We start from the raw sequence: 12,169 nt of genomic DNA on the forward strand, positions 1-12,169 counted from the left end.
TTGCAGCAAGGTCACCGCATGCGTCTCTCTGCGGGACGTTTAAGTCGCAGTGAATCAGCATTGACTGCAGCTCGAACTGAAAGAACAGAAATTCATTACTTTTATTCAGCAGTGAGGCTTTAAATTGATCAAAAGTGACAGTAAAAAGCATTCATATTTCTATTTCAAACAGATGCGTGTTATTTTAAACTTTCTTCATCAAAGAATCCTGAAATGTATCCAGCAGCACAACTGTTGTCAACATTTATAATAAGAAGAAATGTTTCTTGAGCACCAAATAAGCATTTTAGAATGATTTATGAAGGATGTGACACTGAAGACTGGAGTAATGGCTGTTGTTACTGTATTTTTGATCAGATAAATGCAGCCCTGAGCATATAAGTGATTTCTTTCAAAAACATTTAAAAAAATCGTACCGACCCCAAACTTTTGAACGGTAGTGTACTTTTTTAAAAATGTATTAAGACACCACATGTGAAAAAAAGAAAAAGAAAAAAAAAACTAAGAGATATGACCACACTTCCCCAGATTGATTACATCAGGAATTGGTTTTCCAAAATGTTATGTTTAAATATTAAACATTTCCAGGACAGAAATCTGAACACTGGATAAAACCAGGTTCAAAATTCATGTTTTATTATGTTGACATATTAAAGGTTTTACTGAAGGGATATGGTATGATATCATGATAGGATAGATACATAACTACATGCATACATAACTTAGACAGTTACCATTGATAACAGATCACTCTAAATTGTAATGTGGACTCGTGCATTTTCTGTAAAGCTGCTTTAAAACAATGTGTATTGTGAAAAGCGCTATACAAATAAATATGAAATTAATTGAATTGAATTGAAATGATAGGATAGGATATGATCATATGATATGATATATGATATGATATTAGATTATATGAGATGATATGATAGGATAGGATAGGATAGATATAAAAAATAATATTTTAGTGTATGTAAGTTCTATTAAAGTGGAGAAAACGGAGTTTGTCATTTTGAGAAAACGGAGTTTGAATCTGCATTGTAATTTGAAATCTACAGATACAAACAGATAACGTGGAATCAAATAAACACATAAAAGTGTATCTTGGATGTTTTCTTACCACTAATCTGAAACAACACAATAGGAAATGTAAAATAGCCAAAAATCTCAAAATTGACCAGTGCATAAAAAACGACTTTGCCTGTAGTGTCTCGCCTTAATATTGCTAAAAAGTTTGTGGACTTTATGTGGTTATGTTGTAATGCATCAACCACCCGCCACAACCTGTAAATAATAATTTTCAGCAACAAATGAATGTCTCCAAAAAGAACCTTGATCCTTTATGATATAAAAGTTCTTAACTGGACAACTAGACCAAAAGTAAGAGAAAGGCAGATGTTTGGTTTTGTCTAATAAAACGACGTCTCAAATTTCCATGCGAAAATCAGATATTTTATGCAGGTCAGCTGTTGGACTAGAACCTCACTGCTAGAATTCCCACGTATCTGCTGAAATGTATTTGTCAGAAGAGACTTTATTTAAAGAGACAGTCTGCCGCAGAGCCTTTAAACAGCCTTCAAACTCACCTCTCACAATGACCTCAAGAAGAAAATAAACATATGCAACTTGATGTTTTGGACATATAGAAGTATCATTATATTCTTTAAACTGCCTCTGAGTTACACAATATCACGGTTTCCCCAACTGATACCAAACCAGTATGGAAGAAATGTAAACACATAAAAAGACTTGTATTTGTGTAAATAAAGATAACAAAGAAAAGTTTAATTTGATTCTCACCGGCACAGCTATTGCTGAATTGTCCTTCAGTTTTCCAATGTGTGTGAATCCATCTAGGTTTACTTGTCCTCTTGGTGCCAGCTGCTGTGAATCTGTTGGCATACAATCTGTTATGAGACTCGCAGAGCCTTTTTTGACAAGCAGTAAAATGCTGTGCCACTGAGAATTGAAGAGGAGCGTTTGGTAAGGGAATAAAGCTGTCATCCCTCTGTTCTCCTGGGTTCTGTATGAGAACTCCACAGACAAGGCCTCCCCATTGAGTCTGACGGCGAGCTGTTCCTTTCCATTCAGATCTTGCATTTGCCACATATTCCAGCTCTTATTCAGTGTATCGCCGCTCATCCGATATGTTGCAGAAAATGCAAATTCCTCAGGCAGCCCCATGGGAAATGCAGATCTGATTCAAGGGTGGAATAGCAAAAGTCATATAGACCTGATTATGAACAGAAATGATATACTAATGTAGTCGGTAAAGTGAGTTACATATTTTACAATATTTAAATAACTTATTAGCATGGTTACTATCTACAAAACAGTAGGTACAGTCATTTTGAAACATACCATGATACTGAACGAGTATTGTATTCATGTGTATCTTACTCTAAAGTATTTCAAAGAATATGAAAAATATATATCCAAATCTCCAAAATATCAAAAATAAATAACCTGGTTTATGTTAATAATGTAATTTTAATTCAGCACCACGGACAGAGGAAGTTCCATCCGTAACCAGAAGATGTCGCCATATGTCAACAGTTCAAGTCATTCTCAAGAGTTTCCTTGGTTAGACCACTTCCAAAGCCTAAATGAATAGGCAGCGGTCATGTGGTAAGTAGGAGCTTTCAGTAAACTCCCATCTTACAAGCTGCTACCACCAGTACATGAACGCTTAGCTGATATCTAGTAATTAGGCTACGGTAATTTCAACATTGCCTGAACGCACCTGAAGTGTGTGTAGAATACTCGCAATATTATTGATTTGGATGAGAAATGAACTGCAGTTGGACGATGACATCAACGTTTTCAACAGAGTTGCTTTTTAGGGGCCGTTTACACGGCACCGTTTTCAATTAAAAATGGTAGACTTTTTACGTGGCCCCGTTTACACGAGAACGATTCCGGGTGAAAACGTAAAAATATTTTATCGGATGTGCCTTTCGTTTACACGGCAACGGCGTTTTGGGGGCTTAAAAACGCAAAAAAGTGAAACCACCCTCCAGAGTGGAAATCTTAAAAACGCTCCACCTTCGTGTTCCCGTCTAAAAGGTAAAAACGCAAATCTGCTCACGGTGGCTCTGGCTCTCGTCGCGTATGCATTTACGTCACATGCATGCGCCAGTACAGGAAAATAACAACCAACATATCAGATTATTTCCATACGTCGGACCTTCAAGTTGCCCTAGCAGCTCTGAAAAACATACAAGAGTTTTTTCAGCAGTTGTACAAAATATTCTAAGATCTTGTACAATGCATCCAGTACACGGGAACCTGTGTTGTTGTGTGGCAGTGCTTCACATTGCCACTTAGCCGCCTGGAGTGCATACATCGAATTTTACACACTTTTGCGTCGTCATATGCACGCGGATTTCCCAACCATAACGCTCGTCTAAACGCAAAATAAAAAGTGATAACGCAACGCCACTTTTGCGTTTTCTCCGTGTAAACATAGCCTTACACAACAACGGCGTTTTGGTGGCCTGGAAACGCAAATTTTGAAAACCGGTTTCAAAGTGCACGTTTTTTAAAATGTCTCAAAACGTTTCCGTGTAAACTACAAAAACGCGAATCTGTGAAAAACGGTGACGTCATGCACATGAGGTTATTACGTGTTTTGTCAGGCTATAGCTGGGTTTTTTTTGTTTTTTTTTGCAAATGAAAGTATACAGATATTAAGGCCCCTGACTGAAGTCAATAATTGTATCCCTTAAAACTCATCTTTGATCACAAAAATCACATATTTAAACGCCTTCATCTTCATGACTGAAAATAACTTGAATGTAACTCTACTACACCCTTGATTCATTTGTATATGTGGAACCATGAATATGTTAATTAGCCCCACTTCCACTCATTCACACCTGCTCAGAGATTCACTTGCCCAACTGAGGTAGGCTAAACGCTGGCACAATGGTATCGCTTACAACGTCGGACACATAACGGTAATGAATATGCCTTTTGCTTGACTATCAAACAGCTATTAATGTGTTGCTAATAATGTTACACAAACCATGTTCCCTTTCGAGACCGGTCACTTCGTATTGCGTAGCTAATACACAGTGGGGAACTCCTTTCCTCGAGAAATATTGAAGCTAATATTTTTAAACGCAGTGCAGCTGCACAGCGAACACAGCAGAGCGTCTAGCTCGCCCATTGGCTGTGCTGCAGCAACTGCACATCCTATGGCCAAGCGCCTCTGACGTGCAATCCCAATCAAGTGACTTGGCGCCCAACACGTCAGAGCGCGCCTAAATGGGCATGGCTAAATCCAGCAGGCCCCCCGCCACAAACCAGCACCCTTCTTCCCTGAGGTCCATGATAAACTCACAAAGTCGTGGTTCCTGCCATACTCGGCGCGCACGAGCACTTCCACTTCTGCTACACTCTCCTCTGTTGACGGCGCAGCGGAAAAAGGTTATCTGTGCCCGCCCACTGCTGCTGGCTGGAGATCTAGCGGTACACCCCTCGAAGCCCTGCCGAAACACTTCAGCCCTCGCTGGACGCGCCTTCTCTGCTTCAGGTCAGGCTGCATCGGCTCTGCACACCATGGCGGTGTTACAAGTCGTTCAGGTCAAGCTTCTCCAGGCCATGGACGAGTCCGGCCCGAACCCTGAGGCGGTCCGTGACCGTACTGTAGATTTTCGTACTGTAGTCAATGGACCCGTTGCACTGCCCCGCCCCTACAAACAAACGCTTTTTTCACAGCGACCCAAATAAAGCACAAAATGAGTATGTTTCAAACACACACCACCCAGGTAACCGGTCCTTTACTAGGCGGCCCTCCCCTAGTTGTCACTCTATCTCTGTGTCGGGCCTGTCAAACCTGCTCTAAAGAGAACAAGTCCACAAAACACAACACAAGGGTATTAGGTCCCCCTATGCTAGGCGGCCCAGCCCCAATGTATATTCAAACTCTAGCCACGAGGGCCCAGGCCTGGCAAGCCATCCCCGATGTGTCGAACTGGGTTTTGAACATTATAAAGCGGGGCTACTTGCTCCAGTTCGCTCTCAGACCCACGCGGTTTCAGGCAGTCGTCGAGACCTCGATGAGAAGCAACGTGCTTCACACCGAAGTACAAAATCTGCTAGAAAAAGGGGCAATAGAATTAGTCCCCCCCGCGCAGAGCCGATCAGGGTTTTACAGCCTCTACTTCCTTGTGCCAAAGAAGGACGGTGGCACCCGCCCCATTTTAGATCCAAGACATCTGAACAAAGCTCTCATGAGACGACTGTTCAGAATGATAACCACCACACAAATCCTCGCGCAGGTTCGCCCAGGGGATTGTTTTTTTACGGTGGATCTGAAAGATGCTTATTTTCACATTCAAATAACGCCCAATCACAGGCCATTCTTGAGATTCGCCTTCGAGGGGCAGGTTTATCAATACACGGTCCTACCGTTCGGTCTGTCCCTAGGACCTCGTACTTTCACTAAGTGCATGGACGCATCGCTTTCTCCCCTGAGGCAACAGGATCAAAGACCGAATTATTGACACACAGATCCATGCTCCTCAGCCACTTGGAATGCCTGGGGCTCAGGATAAATTGAGCAAACTGTTACCCAGCCAGAACGTAATCTTTCTGGGCACAGTTATCGACTCTACAATGATGAGAGCGCGGCTCACACCAGAGCGCGCTCTCTCTATCCAACAGCTGATAGCCTCCTTCAGGGTAGGTGCACGCACGCCCCTCAGGAAGTTTCAGAGGCTTCTCGGTCTCATGGCCGCTGCATCGTCAGTACTGCAGCTAGGATTACTGCATATGCGCCCCCTTCAGCACTGGCTAAAGCGCCATGTGCCAGTCCAAGCGTGGCGGTCAGGATGCCTGCACATTATGGTGAACCAGCGCTGCATCAGAGCTCTGGTTCCCTGGAAAGCCCAGAACTGGTACCAGTTGGGCCCTCCAGGAGGAAGGTCATTTTCACAGACGCCTCCAACCAAGGTTGGGGAGTGCTGTGCGAGGGCCAGTCTGTCTCACGGCCTCTCGTTGAGCCCGGAGAAGAGCTTACATATCAACTGCCTGGAAATGAGAGCAGTTTGGTTGGCCCTGAACGCATTTCTGCCAGACCTCAGGTGACACCACGTCTTAGTCCGCACGGACAACATGTCAGTGGTGTCCTATATAATGTCCTCAGATCAGGCAACCTGTATTTTATGGCCAGAAATCTCCTCCTTTGGTCACATGCCAACCTTCGTTCTCTGAGAGCTGCTCATGTCCCGGGAGTCCAAAATGTGGGTGCGGACATGCTATCTCGAGACAACACTCCCCCAGGCGAGTGGTCTCTCAACCCACAGACGGTTCGTCTGATATGGAGTGTATCGACCTCTTCGCCTCGAAAACAACACTCATTTTACAGCATTCTTTTTGAAGAACAGGGACGTGCTGGCCCATTCCTGGCCCAGACTCCCTCTATATGCGTTCTCGCCGCTCTCTATGATCCCATAGGTCATCAGACGGATCAAGGAGAGCGGATGCTCAGTCCTCAGTAGCCCCCCTCTGGAAAACCCAGGCGTGGTTTCAAGAACTGGTGCAGATGATGGACATTGTTCACACTGGAAGACGATTTGGCACCCTCGCCCCGACTTATGGGCCCTCTATGTGTGGCCCCTCAACGAGTATCCTGGGACCTCCCAGAAAAGGTCTTGAATACCATCACTGAGGCTAGAGCACCGTATTCTAGGCGCCTCTATGCTCTGAAGTGGTCAGTATTCACTGGCTGGTGCTCAGTCAGGGACCTCGAGCCCCAGTCTTGCGAAGTGTCAGTGGTACTCTCCTTCTTGCAAGAGCTTTTGGATGCGGGTCGCTCCCCATCCACACTCAAAGTGTATGTGGCAGCCATAGCAGCTTACCATGCTCCTGTGGCTGGCCAGTCACTGGGGAGAAACGACCTCATCGTTCGTTTCCTCAAAGGAGCCAGGAGGACGAACATTTAGCAAAGGATGCATTATCAGCACTTCCACCCTCGGAGAAGGATGGGGAGGCTAATTTGCTCTGTCCTGTTAGGGCTCTAAAAGTCTACTTGAAGCGGTCCTGAGGCTTGAATATTTCTCGAGGAAAGGAGTTCCCCACTGCGTATTAGCTACGCAATACTCGTTCCCTTACTCTCAGGGAACCGAGGTTACATTAGTAACCGAGTACGTTCCCATTCACCATTTCAGAGTCAGTCAGCTGCCTTTTAACAATCAGCATTCTTAAACGCTTTGAACAACTTAGAATGTCAGTGGAGAAAGGGACTACTTGATCATACCATCATATAGATCATACACTCTTTGGGCCCTATCTTGCACCAGGCGCAAATGACTTTGTACACTGACGCATGTATCATTCCTATTTTGCACCCGCGCAAAGCGGGCTTTTCCCTCCACAGACGCACGCCGGTAAACTAGGAAATGAACTGGCGCTCCCTGGGCGGGTCTGCGCAAAAAGGAGGCGTGTTTCGGCGCAAACATTCCCTAGTGCTATTTTGCAGTTCCAGAAAACAATTCCGCCACTGACCAGAAAAAACCTAGTCTAAAGTCAGTGGCGTTGTTCATAATGCTATTTTAAGCGCGCATGCTTGGCCATAATGTAGCGGGTGCACAACGCGCATACACTTTGATTCTCTCATCAACACAGATGCAGCAGTTTTTATTTTTGCAAATCATACATTATAACAAGGAAAAATATTAACACATGAGGGAAATCATTGTGGTGTCCATGAAGATGTAAAAAAAAAATAGTTTTTTTTCCTCCCATGCCTGTTTAACCGACGCTGATTTGGGTGGGTTTCTCCCATCCCCATACAACGTCACTTCTCTGTCTTTCACGGTCCTGACAAGAACGTCGGTCTCCTCGGCTGTGAACCGCTCCTGGCGCACGCTTGGTAAATCCGCCGTTATAATAGCAATACAACATGCGCACCTGCTCTTAAAGGGTTAGTTCACCCAAAAATGAAAATTAAGTCATTAATTACTCACCCCCATGCTGTACCAACCCCGTAAGACCTTCGTTCATCTTCGGAACACAAATGAAGATATTTTTGATTAAATCTGAGAGGTGGATCACTGCTACATAGGCTGCCTAAGGGAATGACACTTGACGGCCCAGAAAGTCATTAAAGAAAATGTTAAATCAAGAGATTTCCAGGACGCATGCGCGAGAACTGACATTCTTCTTCTACTACACAGCGCGCGTCTTACAAGCAGAGGAAGACGCGTGCTGTACATAGTAGTAGAAGAAGAATGTCAGTTCTCACGCATGCGTCCTGGAAATCTCTTGAACTCTCGTCTCAGGCCCACAAGGAAGCAATGGAATAGTCGAATAAAGTCGTTATTTTTGTTTTGTTTTCCGCACAAAAAGTATTCTTGTCGCTTGATAAACTTATAGTGGAGCCACTGTAGGCACATGAAATATTTAAAGGGGTCATATAATGGTACATGCACTTTTACAAGTTGATTGTACTGAAATGTGTGTTGGCAGTGCCTGTACACAAACATCATATAATGATAAAAATCCATCCAGTGGTTTTGTTTTAATCTCCTTATATGTTTTCCCCTGCCTCAAATCGAGCCGTTCGTTTTTGTGACGTCAATAAAACGGACGCCCCTCCCACGATTGTTGATTGACGGGAGCGTTTCAACACAGACCCGCCCTCGCACATGAGGTAGCTGTCAATCATAGTCTGCGCGGCGCGGACCGGACCGGCGTGGTCATTGTTGATGTGCCGGAGCACTGTCTATGAGCAGAATGGCGTCTAAGCGATTGTGGTGTTCTGTTCTTGGGTGTAATAACGAACACAGTCATTTTAATGTTCCTGAATCCGAACCGCTGAAGACGCAGTGGCTGAGTTTTGTTTTCGAAGGGAATATTCCACACGAGCAACGTCAATGCTTTCATGTTTGCGCGAATCATTTCACACACCAGACTGCTTTATAAATGAGGGTCAGTATAAAGCTGGATTTGCTAAGAAGCTTTGCTAAAAAGGATCGGTACCAGATATTCGTGTTCCTGCTGAACCTCCAGAAGAACGGAAGTGAGTGAAACGTTTTATTAAACTTTATATTAATATATTAATCTTTGCAAATCGCTAGCTGCACGCTTCACAATGAATGCGTCTAAGGTTTACACTCAGTCAGGGTACATTACGGCATGTTTTCTATGTATGACGTTCTCAATATAATTCATAATTCCACGTTTATACTGAACAACGCGTTATGGTTATTGTGTTACAAACGGTGTATGCACAGAACAGAGGGGCGGAGTGAGCGCAGCTCATGATCATTTAAAGGCATATGCACTGAAACGGCGTGCTGAAAAAAGAGCTGTTTTTGACCAGGTAAAATAAGTGTTTTCTTACAATACTAATGAGAATTTTTAATTAAAGTATATTACAAACTTTTAATTTAGACCCTAAAGAATCATATTAGCTTGTACAAAAATGGCATTATATGACCCCTTTAAACATTTTCTTTAATGACTTTCTGGGCCGTCAAGTGTCATTCCCTTAGGCAGCCTATGTAGCAGTGATCCACCTCTCAGATTTAATCAAAAATATCTTCATTTGTGTTCCGAAGATGAACGAAGGTCTTATGGGGTTGGTACAGCATGGGGGTGAGTAATTAATGACTTAATTTTCATTTTTGGGTGAACTAACCCTTTAAAGGGTAGGTTGGATGACGCTCTGATTGGTTTATTTCACGTTACGCCCAAACCACACCTATAAATAATGAAGCTACTTCAGACCAACCCCTTTTAGATTTGCGCCAGGCGCAAGAGGCATTTATCCCGCCGGGAAAATAGCAACAGCGCCGGGATCCGCCCACAAAGTTACTTGCGCTTTGACACTTGCGTTTCAGATCGTTAAAATAGGGCCCTTTATATTGCTAAATCTACCCAAACGGGGTGCAAATGGACCTCTTTACAAGTGGTTATAAGAATTACACAAATCAACACAATACTATAACATTTTGTTTTCATGAAAAATACAGCGTTAGTCGTTTTGCGGATCCGTGTGAATGGGGATCGTTTTGATAACGTCATCTGTACAGTACGTTGTTGTGTAAACTTAGTTGAATTCAACTCATTTCATATTTGATTATCTTTACACAGTTACTGAACGGATTAATCAACACTGAACTGACCTCAGCTGAACAATGACAGAATGGGAGCTGCTTTACAGCAGAACTGAACTTTGTTTGCATCATTGAATCATTATTTTCCTGTATGTAAAGCTGCTTTGAAACCATCTGTATTGTATAAAGCGCTATAGGCCTATATATAAATAAGTGTAAAGGTGACTTGTACCATGGCAAAAATAGTAAGATTAGTACGGTAACTCATTCATTCACATACTGTGACGATCTGCGGCTGGAGTGCCCGCTTGAGCCTCTGGGGGGCACTCCTTCCTAGTTTATTGTTTCCTTTAGGTTTCACCCTGGACTGATTTTGGTTGATTTCATGCACCTGTGTTTGATTATCTTGTTTAGCGCACCTGTCTTAAGCCTGAGTTTTCCCTTGGTTCATTGCTCAGTATTGTATGTGTCTCACTGCATCCTAAGCGTTTTCCTAGTTCCTTAGTGTTTCCTAGTTTCACGGTTCCTGGACTCCCTGCCTGTTTCTGGTCTTCCCGTTTGCCTCATCCTTGCATTATATGTTTGCTGATCTGGACTGCTTACCTGGTTTTGACCTCTGCCTGTTCTCTCGTACCTGTTTCTGGATTGTCCTCTCAATAAAGCCTGCATTTGGATCACCACTGTCCTTGTTCCACGTGCAGTTCATGACACATACAGTATAAAACCTGTCTAATTGGAAATTTGCTCAATTGATTCGTTCAACAACACTGATTCATTGGGGAAGGCCACTGTTTTGATTAGGATGACGATTTTGATTATGACTTTTTTTTCATTGGTGCATGGAGCAAAAATAGTAACCGGCAATATTGTACAACTTAGACGGAGTCTACAACAAAAAAATATAACGCAACAAGAAGTTGTTGCAAGTTCATAAATTAATCCAACCTTTTGCAATATTTACTTGCCCTTTCTTATAAAACAGACATGTTCAAATATAGCTCTCGCCATATTGAATATGCTGAAGATCTCAATAATTATAGTTTCCACACAAAAGTAGTTTATTTAGAGCACTAAAGCATCTTTGGTCTCCAGTCAGGTACAACAGCCTGTAGTTTTCCTGTTGGGATATCTCACTGTCAGAGGTGTTTACCTGGTGTTAATCCTGAAGTTGAACTCGGGGCCAATCTTATATGCTACATGTTGAGATGTCGTTCCAGGCACCTTCCTAACCATCCCTCTCCTGGCCATTTCAGCAATGTTGAACTGAGTCATTATGTAAAATCCTATGGGATATCAAAGAGACTGAAGTTAAATAATAGCACATTTATTCCAAATGTATGTGCTGTTTTTGAGATGTTTACCTGGAAATAAGTCATTCCCATCTTTAGTCTGAGGACACACAGTTTGGTCTGTCTGAAGGTGGCTCATGCTGGAAAATGGCAAGACTTTGAAGAAAATAACATCATTTTTAAATATCAAGTAAAACCTTTTTCCCCGCATCTTTTATTGCTTCACCCATTCTTTCCTTTATTTCTTGACTCCTCCCTGTGTTTGATGAACACACATTGCTTGTGGGAAATCTGTGTTGACTGTGTGAACAACACAATCGCACCGTGTTTGAAAAGCTGCGCTCCCCTTTGAGTTCAAGCATTTTATTGTTTTCAAGTCTGAATTCTTATTTGATCCAAAAACAAGAAATCACTGATATAACTAAATCATTAAAGGCACTTACCGTGTGCATGAAGACCAGTGGAGATGCATTGTTTGATCATGTTACACAACATGTAGAGACAAACTTCCCTAGAAATAAAAGTGAGTTGTTTGTGATTTGTATATATATATATATATATATATATATATATATATATATATATAATGCATAAAATGTATAAACTTCATGTGAATATTTTTTCCATTACATGTAAAAAAATAGTTGAAATATCCAATAAAGAAAATGATAAGATAAAGGAACAAAAAAAGAGGAAGAATTTATGCATTACCTCCAGATCATTTTTCCTGATTCCCACAGATGTTCGTCGCATGCAGGAGGCCTCTGATCTGAGAAGCCCAGTCAGATCTCACCAAACAAACTAACTGAACAG

The sequence above is a fragment of the Rhinichthys klamathensis genome, unplaced genomic scaffold (genome assembly GCF_029890125.1).
Source record: "Rhinichthys klamathensis goyatoka isolate OS25496 unplaced genomic scaffold, OSU_Roscu_1.1 h1tg000576l_1, whole genome shotgun sequence".
In the NCBI taxonomy this organism is placed as follows: Eukaryota; Metazoa; Chordata; class Actinopteri; order Cypriniformes; family Leuciscidae; genus Rhinichthys; species Rhinichthys klamathensis.